The sequence below is a fragment of the Pinus tabuliformis genome, chromosome Q (assembly GCF_031772625.1).
Source record: "Pinus tabuliformis cultivar Carrire ecotype Pingquan chromosome Q, CPIR1, whole genome shotgun sequence".
Lineage (NCBI taxonomy): Eukaryota > Viridiplantae > Streptophyta > Pinopsida > Pinales > Pinaceae > Pinus > Pinus tabuliformis.
Window position 1 is genome coordinate 234,335,185 of NC_142296.1, and position 13,865 is coordinate 234,349,049.

The following is a 13,865-nucleotide window of genomic DNA, read 5'->3' on the forward strand; positions in this document are numbered from 1 at the left end:
TGCTTGAGTAAAAGTTTGTTAATTCATTTAAGTTGTTAATTTATATATGGGATATGACTTACATTATAAAGGTGTATAAATTGTAAATAATTGATGAATATAATTTAAATTAGAAAGTTTATGTAAATATTTGATCAATGATGAAAGACTAAATTAGGAAGATGGTATGTGTCTCTAATTAATGAAGAGAAGAGATGTTAGGGAGATGTTAAGTTAGGAAGATGATGTAGGTTTAATAAATATTGACTTATAGTTGAGGATTATAAACAATATCAATGAAAGAAGTGATTGAAAATTTGTACTAAGTTCATATAGATTTTTTAAAATCACAATGATAACATGAAGAGTTAATATGCACATACTTATGTTAAGTAAAGTATCATATGAGAAATCATACACAAGTGAATCAACCTAATCATAATTTATTAAATAGTTGTTCCAAACCTTTAATTCATTGTGAGAGCATAAGTGCTTAATAAGCAAGAAGTTATGTTTGAAAATATAGACAATTGCAACAACTTAAAATTTACATGAAAATGATGAAGACCTATGGTGCCACAATGAGAGTGCAAGTCCTTAATAAGCATATAACTATAATTAAATAAATCATGCTAAATAACATCTTTAACATGAGAATCACAATAACTAAAAATTCATAAATGTTTATCACAAAATTTATAATAAAAACATAAACCTTTAACAAAGAGACAACTATATTCAAATTTATATTTGAACCTTAAACTTTATTAATGTACAATCAAAATCCTCTAAATAAGTAAGAGTAAATGGTAAATGCCTTAGGAATGTCATTATTGAAATCCGTGTTTAAATCTTATAAATAACGTTGTATGTTAAAGTGTTGAAAATGTAAATTGTAGCATGTTAATGCAATATGAGAGTAGGTTGATAACTACCAACAAATTTAACAAAAACATTCACTATTCTTAATGAAAAGTATCAAATAAACACCATTTATTTTCTTTAATCCAAAAAAATATAAAGAGACCATTTAAAGGAACACATTTTTTTTTCATAAAGAGTTATCAACATAGTAAATAGTTTATTTTTTAGTTTATCTATATTTTTCTTGTTAATAGACCTACATAGTTATTTTGGATTATATCCCTTTTGTTTATCATAAATAACTCATCAACATGCACATAAGACATTGAATGACCATAAAGAAAATATAGTCCCATCACCAATCACTTATTCAACACACATCATCCTACATGACGTTGAGTTGGAATGACCTTAAGACCTCATAGAGTCCAAATATTGGAGGATGCTTTACAAGTCAATTCCCCTAATCTACCATGCCTTATTTTCTTTTAATCATCTAAATATATCCTTCACACATGCACACACATACTTCTAAGGGAAACCTCATAGAAAAACCAAGTGATTCCCCATGGTCCATAAACGGTAAGTGTGATAAATCATTGGCCCTAATTACAGAGCATAACCCCAAGGAGATCAAGAGTTTGATACTTGCAAGCTCTCCAACCTCAAGGGAGAGAACTTATATTTGGATAATGATTGCACGAGTTAATGCATATGGATAAATACATCCTTAATATATATGTATGAAAATAATCTATAACTATTACCAAATTACCTTATGTAAGTGAACATTAAAAACACAAACTCACCAACTTATGGAAGTGACTTAATTTCATATGTGTGTATTTGTGTGTACACCATAATGCTTGAAAGGTTCATTTTAAGTCTCTAGAAAAATATTCTTTGATATTAGATTAACATGAAGTAAAATGTAAAGAATATTAAAAGGGATATAGGTCTCAAGTGCTTTGTCTTAAAAACATAAGCATCCCATTCATATTTTAGGAACATCTCACTATAGGTAGAGTTACAAGTTTTTGATATATGTGATTTGTGAATTATTGCATATATCCTAAAAGATATAATGGTAGTTAGTTGATTTAATCTCAAGCCTATCCTAGATCACTCTTTCTAGTTATTGACCACCCTAATAAAAAATAAAAAAACTTTGACAAATAAAATTAAATATATTGCTTCTAAAGAAGTGGGAGGCACTATGATGGATAAAACACATTATTTGACATTTGAGAATAGGTTATGTTGAACTTGAGTTTTGGAGAATGTTTTAGATGACATGATAATATCTTTAAAGTTATTGAGTGTTAGAGTTGGTAAACCCTTTTAACGAATATAGTTGTTATTTATAAGATACTTTGTAAGTTATCATTCTAGTCTATATTTATATCTGGATATTTTGTTTCACAATTTTTTCTTGAAATACAATTTGTCTTATTTTCAAGTTTGTAAGTAAGAATGAGATGGCTAATATTTTTCCAATTTCATCAACAATTAATTTATGAAAAACTTCAATCAACAATTAATTGCGGAAAGCTTTTTATTTCAACTTAAGGTGGATGAGGATCTGTTGACCTTTTATTTTTATTTTTTAATTGACGACCTAGATTGATTCTCAAGGGAATATGCTAGCATATGCTTAGTCTTAATGCTTATCAGCAACCGTAGTGTGTTACAGAGTTTGTTAGGTTGCATTAACTTTTAATAAATTTAAAATACTAGATTTGTGTTAGGTGGCTAGGATTTGAGATTATTCCAATTCTAATTAGATGGGGAAATTAATATATAAGCAATTTTTATTTAGCAAAATCGTCCATTTTACAATAAGATGTGTAATTCCTTTTTTTTTTTCCTCAAATTAAATTAGATTGGTGCCACATGGCTCCCCACCCTCCAATTTCCTAGGGATTTGAGATTATTCCAATTCTAATAATTTCATATTCTAATTCGATGGAGAAATTAATATATAAACAAATTTTATTTAGCAAAATGGTCTATTTCACAATAAGATGTGTAATTCATTTTTTTTCTCTAGTGAAAGTTGACCCATAACCTTTTTATACATTGTTAATCAGGTAAATATGTACACTACCAAGACATTCTTCCTGTCGCAATAATTTTTTTGTTGCAATAGTTTTTTTTGTTATATTTATAAAGTCTTCCGCTATATCAATCACATTAATATTTTTAATGTGGTTGTACTAATTTATGAAAAATGAATATAACTAAAATAAAATTTAAACTCCAAAAAAACAATATTTCTCCTTTCAAATATTTGACTTAAAATCAATTGACATATTTTGTTTTATATGATTAATGTAATATTATTTTTACCTTTTTACATTATATTTTAGTACATTTATAGAAAATACATTGTACAGCATTCATTTCAATAAATTTATGTATTAATATTTACTTTATTATTATTTTATATATTTTTTGATTTGTTGGAGTAAATTGAACCATTAAAATGTTAATTAAAAAATATTTTATCAAAATTATGTTAGTGAGTGCAGGTTTAATGCTGTCTTAATATTTTTTCACATTTTGTAATAGGTATTGAAACCACTAGAAATAGAAAACACCATTAAACTTCCACATAACATATATCCAAAAATTTACATCAACAAAATTATGTTAATTTATTATTTTCTTAATTCATTTATATAATTAAATATAATTTAATCTAAAATTTAATATAAATAAAATAAATTTATCCTTATTTCTGACAAATATCTTATTACAAAGTAAGAAGGTTTACCAGGCAATGTGTAAGAAGGTTTACAAATGACCATGCAACCTTGCCAGGCATAAAAAATAGTATTACTTCACACATATAATGATTGCCTACAGTCTAAATGTGTAATAACTAAAACATGTCACAATCCTAAAATATAACCATCAATGTACAGATTTTACATTTATAAAGTATTACATTATTTATCATATATATCACATAGAGTCAACTCAAAGATAGGACATAGAACTGCCATCTTGCGAGGTACAAATATCAATTAATTTTTAAATTTAAAAGTCAACTCAAAGATTGGACATAGAAGTGCGATCTTGCGGGGTACAAATATCAACTAATTTTAAAATATAATGATTACATGCAATAAGTATTCTAAATTATAACTTTAGCATATCGAAATCTACAATAAATACTATAAATTATAAACTGCCCATAAATTATGAATTGTCCGTTATAACTTAAGCACATGCATATCACTCAATTATATTATTTATGACATAAAAATCAACTCAGATATGGACCTTAAAAGGCGAGGATATTATTCAAATAATTATCATGGTATTTTAAACTTTGATTGGTGGGTTAAATAAAGGTTGAGATGACATGTTTAGTTCTCCTTTAAAATGACTGTTCTAACTTCATAACTTTAGCATATCGAAATCCACAACATCACAATAAATACCATAAATTTTGAATTTATGAATGGTTCATTTATGGATGGCTTAGTAAATACACATATTTATATGATATAAAAATTTAAATATGGATATTGGAATTATCGTTATTATTTAATTTTAAGGTTACAGTTAAGTCAGACACTATATTGGTGTATGGGATTTTTTTGTTTGTGGGATCATATTAGTGTATAAGATCTTTTTGTTTGTGAGATAAAGGACCAGACATCATATTGGTGTATGAGACCTCTTGTTTGTGGGACAAGGGACTGAGATCCCTTGTTTGTGGGACAAGGGACACCACATTGGTGTATGAGACCCCTTGTTTGTGGGACTACCTCCTCTAATTTTAAACGTATGACTTCTTAGGAAGAAACACATGCTCTTAACCATTAGGCCCACTCAAGTTGTATTATTCAAATCACTTATCATAATATTTTATACTTTGATTGATGGATTAAATAAAAATTGAGATGGCATGTTTAGTTCCTCTTTAGAAAAACTATTACGTACAGCGATAGACAAATATTTGAATTTTTAATATTATTTAGCTTGTATATATTTAATAATATTAAAATTTTATAAATAATAGTTTTTTTTTTAATTATTTATATTTATGAATATATTATAATTGTTTGATATAACTATAAATTAATTAAATTAATCCCATTATTTTTATAAAAAAAATTATAATAATATGTTTAATTTATTTTTAATAGAATCTCATTTTCTTTAATGAAAATATCAATTAAATAACATTAAATTAAATACAAATTGTAAAAAATAAGTTAATATATTTTAATACTTTACATTTGTTCTATAAAAATGTACTAATGTATATTGGGTGAATATTAAATTAATAAAAAATATAATTTATATTAATAAAATTATAATATAAAATTATTATATTATATATAGTATATTATATTAATATAAAATTTATATTGATATTTTTATAAAATAATTAAAATTATATATATAAATAATTTTAATAATTTTATAAAAATATCAATATAAATTTTATATTAATATAATATACTATTTATTCTAATTAAAAAAAAAGTTTAACCAAAAAAATCCCCATAAAAGTTAAATAACATACCTTTACCATAATTTTATTATTTTTTCAACAAATTGCCAGTATTTTATAATATCAAACTAAAAAATAGTTTGATAAAGACAGTCCAAATAAAAGAATCTCAAAATGCTAAAAAAAAAAAAAATAATAAATAAATAAGTACAATTATACAGTTGCCATTATTTTATTGTTACATCAACTTAGATATATTTTCACCATAGCAACTTAGGAAAGCATGTCAGGAAAATGACACATGAAGCACAATCAAGGAAGCATCTATATTTGTACCCCACGCTTAGCATATTCATTAAGTAATTTTGAAGACATTTCAATCATTTTGTCTACATCGTTCATGATGAATGTGAAAGTTCGTTAGTAAATACTGCGGAATCCCATTTGTTAGAAAAATTTGAGTGGATATATTTTGAGAGATCGAAAAAATGGATGGAGATATACATAGTTACGAAGATTATATATATATATTACTTAATTAGTATGAATCCTCAGGCTACAGAAAAAATGTTGTTTCTAAACTGTAAGCTAAATACTAATAATAAATTCGACATTACTATATAATTTTAAAGATTTTAGATATATAAATTTCAAAGGTTTTAGATATTTTAATGAAGGATAGATTCGATTTTATTCTTTTCTTTCTTTCTTTCTTTCTTTTCTTTTTTTTCTTTCTTTTTCTTCTTTTTCTTTTTTTTTTCCCGAAGAAAAAGCGAACTTTTTATTGAAGTGATAAAAAGTTACATTGCATATGCATAGCATTCCTTTTGCTGTTATGGGGCAGTCCATACAGCTGCTGCGATCAAAAAATTGTCCTTCCTTTAAGAAGCACCACCTGTCCATGAGAAAAAAGCTGAAAACCATTCAAGCCTTAAGCTTTAGAACTTTCCCAGCCATAGTCCATAAGAAGTCTTCCCAGAAAAGGCATAAAAACAGTCAAAAAGCGGGTCTCCTCAAGAGAGGAAAACAACCCTTACATATAAAAAGTTTTGCTGAAATGTTTTGTAGTTTTTTGTTTTCATTTTTCAAAATTCAAAAAAAGAGGCTTTGATGAAAAAACAGAACAACTGCATCCAGGTATCTAAATATGAGGAGGGAGATCCGACACACGGATCTGTCCGTGTTCTTCTTCTGCAATTTTCCAGCTACCCAGATTCTGCTGCAGACCTTCCTTCGAAAGTTTGTCTGCTGAATCGTTTCGATCCCTATATATATGACATAAGGAGAAACTGTTAAAAGAAAATTTTAGATCCTGAATTTCTTCAAGTAAAGATTTTAATATATAATTTCTGCAAGTACTTTGACCATTAACCCAGTTAATAACATTTAGAGAGTCTCCAAAGATCTAAATCGTGAAAATGTTCCTTTGGATGAGCCAACAGAGAAGGAGTTTTAAGGCAGACAACTCTGCAAAGTTGTTGGATCCTGTTCCTAGTCCAACTGAAGCTTTGTAAGACTGATAAGCGTTTACATGTATGATCATTCCTGCACCTGCCCTATTGTTCTGTGAGGCCCCGTCAAAATATGCCCAGGGGATTCCTTCTTTTATTTGTTCTGCCCTTATCTGTCTTGGTGTTTTGTTCTCCTCTGGTTCTGGGATATTTGAGTAGATGGAAACGCTTTGGATTGCTATGGATGATGCCTGAGATTCCTTGTCCTGAAAAATGCTCCGGTTCCGGGCGATCCATACCCCCCAGCAGATGATAAGAGGTAAGTTCCGCATGTTGCCTTCTGGGTATTGATGCCACCATTTGTCCCAGGCTTCGTGCAGATTCCATCCAACCCAATCCATCTTTTTGTTCATCAATTTTTCTACCTCCACCCATACATTTTTAGCTGCTGGACAAGTTAAAAACAAATGGTTGATGGTTTCAGCTTCAGATTTGCATAAAGTACAACGCCCTGGTCCTTGCAAATATCTGGATTGTAGGGTATCCCATGTAGGAATTTTCCTTTTTAGGATGCACCAAAAGAAGAGCCTGGCTTTTGCTGGACATTTGAGTTTCCATAAATTCCTAGCCCACCATTTCGGGTCTCCCCATCCTTTCCTTGACATGATGAATTTATATCCATTTCGTGGGGAGTACTCTCCAGTGTCTGCATGGGCCCAGACCAGCTGATCCGGTCTGTCTTTTAACCTGACATTTGATCTGGTGAGTTCTTGGATATAAACATTCCATTCATTCCACCAAGGGGCCTCTAAGTCCAATTCTTCACCGGATTTCCAAGCTTGTCCCCATATTGTAGAGTAACCAACTTTCTCCACCTGACTTAGGGAGAGGATGTCTTTAGATTCTAAGTGTCTGATTAGACCAGCGGAGAGTGCATAATTTTCATTACAGCCAACCCATGGATCCTTCCCTATCTTTAGATTCCTTCCATTCCCAATCTTCCATGCCAACCCTTGTTCGACCACTTTGAAAGACTCCACTGTTGCTTTCCATACCACCGAGACATTCTTCTTTATCTTATTTGGGCTTCTGATCCAATCTTCTAAAGGGACTGGGTCTATATATTTTCTCTTTACCACTCTCCTCCATAGATTTTCCATCTTGATGAGTCTCCAGCTTGATTTGGCTGCCAGCGAGAGACTGAAATCAGGGAGGTTTTTTATTCCCCATCCTCCCCATTCTTTTGGCCTTGCCACTTTTTCCCAGGCAACCCATGGGAGAATAGAATCCTCCTTTGAGCCATCCCAAAGGAATCTACAACATATTCTTCTTATTTTCTCCAGTATCCCTTTAGGTACCCATGTTAATGCTACCCAGTAAACCGGCATGGCTAGTAGCACAGATTTGATTAAAGTCAATCTCCCAGCTCTGGACAGCCATTTGTAGCTCCAATGCGTAATTCTGGCTTCAATTTTAGCAATCAACCAGTTCCAGTCTTCTTTCTTATAGGCATTGGGCTTCAGCCAAAAACCTAAGTACTTGAAAGGAGAATCCATGTTACACATATCAAAAGGAAAGATTGAAAGGATTTGTGTTGTTTCTTGTCTGTTTAAACCCTCCAGAATTAGCTGAGATTTCCTATTATTTATTCGCATTCCTGTTGCTTTCAAGAAAAGGTCAAAAATAATTTTTAATTCCTTTATTTCATTTGAGTTTCCACTTGAGAACACCAATATATCGTCAACAAAAAGGAGATGGGATATGAACATGTTGACCGCCACTTCTAGTCCATTTACCTTGCCTTCCCTTTTGGCCTTTTGAATCAGTTGGCTTAATCCTTCTGCAACTAAAAGAAAAAGCAAAGGTGACAAGGGGCATCCTTGCCTCAAGCCCCTCTGTCCTTTGAAAAAGGAAGTGGCTGCCCCGTTGATGAGAACTGCATAGCTGACATTTGAGATACAACCCATGATCCAGCTAATAAAGTCCGTTTTGAAGCCTAAATGTGTTAAAAGCATCCGGAGATAAATCCAGTTAATTTTGTCATAGGCTTTTGATAAGTCAATTTTTATTACAGCTCCCTTCTTATTCATCTGCTTTACACTGTGCAGGGTCTCCTGCGCCACACCTATAGCTTCATGTATCTGGCGCCCATTCAGGAACCCAAATTGTTCGTTAGATATGCATCTTGACAGGATTGGCTTTATGTGGATCGCAATCACTTTGGCAATAATCTTGTATATACTATTGCACAGCGAAATAGGTCTGAAGTCTTCAAAAGTTTTAGGTGTCTCCTTCTTAGGGATGAGGGCTATAAAAGTTGCATTAAACGGACTGTAAACCTCTCCCTTCCTTTTGGACTCTTCGACCACTTCAGTTATCTCTGCTCCTATCAGATCGAAGAAGTGATGGAATAGTTCTATGGTCCACCCATCCGGACCAGGGCTTTTGTCTCTTGCCATAGTTTTGATGACATTCCCTACTTCCTCCAAAGTGACTTCACTCATCAGGTCCTCGGCTTCTTCCTCCTCCACATACCGAGAGAAACATTGGGCAGTCTTGATTACTTCTGCAATAGTGATCTCACCTTGGTCGGCATACAAGTTCTGAAAGTGGCTTTGCCCGAGTGCTGATAGAGACTCGAAAGTCTTTGCCTCCCTGCCCTCCTCATTCTTGAGGTTCCAGATTGTATTCACAGATTTCCTCCCTTTTGCATAGTTATGGAAAAATCTCGTATTTTCATCCCCTGCCTTGATCCAAGTCGCTCTGCTCTTTAGCCTCCATTCCTCCTCTCTTGCCAGAAGTATTTGATTTTGGAGTTTTTCGAGGGAGAGGATCTTCTCTTCTGATTCCTGTGAGGCATAGCCATCCTCCTCTGTGCTATCCAGCCTTTGCAATTCCTCACTGATCCTGATTAATTCCTCATTCTGTTTTTGCTTCCTGCCCTTTGCCCATTCAACAGTAACTTTCTTTAATTTCTTTAGGTTTTCCATAAACAAAAACCCCTTATCCTCAGTTGCATTCCTGACTGGATGTTTCCATGTTTCTTTGAACAGTTTATTGAAGGATTCCTCTTGCAGCCATGACGCATTAAACTTGAAAGGAGCTGCCGGCTTGTGAGGAGGCTTGGATAATTCTAGAAATATTGGAAAGTGATCCGAGGATCCTCCCTCTTCGACCCATTGTCTAAACATGGAAACTCTGGTGGTTAGCTCTTCGTTTATGGGGAAGCGATCCAGTCTTTTTGCAACTCTTGCTTCTCCTACTCTTCTATTCCTCCATGTCGGCTTAAACTTTAGTGGAGTTACATCTATCAAGTTATTGGAGATTAAAAGGTTTTGGAAAATTCTGAGAGTGAGTCCTCTCTGGCCGAAGGTCCCCATGCCTCCGCACTTCCAATTGAATAGATTCTTTTTAAACAAAATATTGTGAATATATAAATTATATGCATTAAATTTTTAAAAATAATTTAAAGTTTATTAATAATAATTATTAAAATTATTATGAAAATATGAAGTACATTGGCTACCATGTAGTAGCACAAAAAGAATACTTTGACAGATGGGCTTAAATATAGAGCTTCTACAGGAGTGGGGAGGGGATATCATGAATGGAGTGCAATCTAGCCATTATCTTGAATTTTTGGTCAAGTTATTGATAATGAATGAATGTAGGTTTGGGGTGTGATAATATTTATTTTATTTATTAGTATTTGTTTTTGTTAGGGATTATAAGATTTGTTTTAGGGTTAAAGTATATTGATTTTGTATTTTTTTATTGTGTGTTTGTAATTTTAACCAAAGTTTAATGAGAATGTAGAATATTTCTATTTTTTGTAAATTTAAAAATATTTTTCTAATTTTCTAAAAATCTTATTTTTAATTTTCGATTTGATGAGCGAGTTTTAATGGGACATAATTCCCCTAGTGGAGGATATTTTGTTTACAATATTTGTCAGCGCTTGACAAAAAAAACTATTTTTCTTAAGGGTCATTCTATCGGTTAGTGCTCTGACACTAACACTGTTATGCCTGACACTGCTAATACTCTGCCCAATGTTGCAGGTCCCTTACATGAGTCGGGGGGGACCAAAACGTTGATACATTGTGTGCTAAAAATTATGTCGCATTTGTACAGAAAAAGTAAGTTGATTTCAATTTATTTGAAAATAGTTTGCTTCATTATGTATGCTTTATGCAATTGAGTTATGGGTATGGTGGTGTTAGGTTAATTATATCACTATAAATCAAGATAATAAATTAGTAAATAAAAAGAAATTATGTAAATAATGTGCAGAGGAAGCTCACTGGGCAAGAGTGCACAAGCTTCACACAATGAGCTTCCTCCACACTATATTGATATTGTTGTGTCTATACCATCTATATCATTTTATTCCTTGAATAAAGGACCAACAACCAACTCCATATCAAATAATTTATTAAAAAAAGAAACATACAATAACTTTTTATTACACACACGAGCTAAATGCTTAGGTGCAACATACCCTACCAAATGAACAAACCCACAAAATTTATTATATCACAAAAGAGAAATGGAATAATTTCTGTTGCCAGATTAGTTAGGGTCAAATATCTGCAATGTTTAGCAGGGTGGGTTTAAATTAAGAAAAACGATATTCCTCCACACAACTCATTTAAATCTATCTTCTTGTTACTGTTGGAAAATCAGAAAGGCAGAAAGATTTTCTTCTGTTGATAATTACTTGTGATATTCTTATGATCTTATTAACTTTGTTATATTCTTCTTTTATCTTTGTTTCATCAAGCAATTATCAAAGAAAAAAACATGAATATTAGGGACACCAGTTGTAGGTAGACAGCTAGGGAAAAACCCCTACATAGGGGAAAACACATTCAAGAACTCTTCCTTTAGTAGATTCATATGGCAGTGAGACAACCAAGACCCTAGACCAACAAACCTTCCTCCTACACTAGCTCAGCCTTTTGATATGATGCAACAACCTTCATTCTTCTCTTCTTGTTCAACAACTTCAACCCAACAACATCCCAGAAACTTCAATCCCAACTACTACAACTACTGTAGAAATTTCAAACTCTTAGCTTACTGCAGATTTTCGACCCCCAGCTTCATAACTTAGATCTTGCAATAGAGACATAATTTCGATCCTAGCTTCAGCTCAATATCTTCGCACATGTGAGAGAAAGGTAGCCCAAAAATTCAATCTTCTTCTTCCAGCTTCTCTCCTTCTCATGCAACTTCACACTCTTTTCTGCAACCAGTTTACTGCAATTTACTTCAAATCGAACTTGCTTGAGAATGTTTGAAAATGAGGTCGAGTTTCTCCAATATATAGGCTTCTTATGAGGTTGAATTACACTGTTTGAGGCTAACTTGATCTTATTTGAGGCTGACTTCGTGGAGGAGGCTTAATTGACCTAATTTACATTAAAATAAGGAGCCACATAAGCGAGACCTTTGCCACTATATTTTCCACAAATATTGTTGCTTATTACAGGTTGTTAGAGAGGGAAGAAACCCTCAATACCAAGTGGATGTCAGAATTTTGAGTAGTAACTAAGGAAATTCTAAGATCCTGGTGGCAAGACCCCTCTAAATTTTGGGTAAACGCTGACCAAGTTTACATGACAGAAGGACTGAGAAAGGTCGACCAACTCATGGTCGTGATGATGAACATGTTATAAACTTATATTGGAGGCCTAATATTTATACCTCTCTTGGAACATGGGTACCTATTATGAACATTGTTGCCACCAAGGGCACAATCTTCAACTAGGCAAGCATCCTTGCTTCATCATTAAAAACCAACATACAAGCAACAAATAATCTGGAGGCAGACCAACCATTGAGATTCTATATAACATCATACTCATTGGACACAGTATGTACAAGCTTTAATTTTTACGGTTGGAGTCACAACTAGATATTGGATGTGTCAGACCCCGTGCATGTGCATTATAAGGTCTTTTGGGACCCTGACCATAAAAGAATGCATGAGTCCACTTCAGAATCATTCATCGACCATTATATCAGTTTCTCTTTAGAGAAGAAATCCCTTGTATGTCCAAGAGGTCCAGTGAGACAATCACAAGAGTGGTAGACTGGTTTCCTATCCAGGAGGGCACTTTCATCAGAGTCTTCGGCTCATACAAACCTCCTCATGCACACCCCGGGTTTGCGACAAACAAGTTGTTACTGCAAGAAGCATGTTATGAGATGACCACAGGGTTCTCTAAGGCATTGAACAAGCACAAGAAAAATCCTTGGCCCTCCTTCCATTTCACTATTTGAGCCTATACTATTGAGAGCTTTAAGGAAGTAGAAGAAAAAGATGAGCAGATGAAAGGATTTTATTTTTTCAATATAAGTCATCGTAGGTATGATCCAAAACGAGTGGTGCTCACACACTACAAGAAGAAAGGATTCAACTGGTCATACCCACACAACAAACATTGTCACGAGGACAAGGTAAAGAATTGGTACAACGCTACCTAGGAAGTTGGGCTAAGCGAGCAAGAGGATAAGGAGGACGAATAGACGAGCAATCATAAGAGATCATGAGCCTGCAAGCTAGGTCAGTCTCAATCAAAAGAAAAAATGAGCCAAAAGACACGAGGGGAAAAAAAGCACAAAGGTAATGAACCAGAAGACCCTTCAAATGAGCAAGAGGAAGATGAAGACAATGAAACTCTGGAAGAGAGAAATGCCACCCTGTCTAGGTAGAAGAAAAAAATAAGGAGGAATAGGGAATAAGAGCTCAAGCAATCGCAGAAGTCGGAGGACCAGAAACCTGAGGATCTCCAACAACACCAATAGGAAGAGGAAAGGAAAAGAAAGTAGTAAGAGGAAGAACAATTGAAAATGAAAGAAGAGGAATGAAGGACCCAAGAGGTGGAAAATAAGAAGCGACAAGAAGAAGAAGAAAACAAAATGCAAGAAAAGGAAGAATGTGAGAGGAAACACAAGCAGGAGGAAGAACTCCATAGGAAGCTGGAGAAGGCAGAGAGAGAGAAGCAAAGAATAAAATAAGAAAAAAGGAGGAAAATTGAAGAAGAAAAGAGAAAGTAGGACGAAGAGGAGATAAAGAGACACCAAGAAGAGAT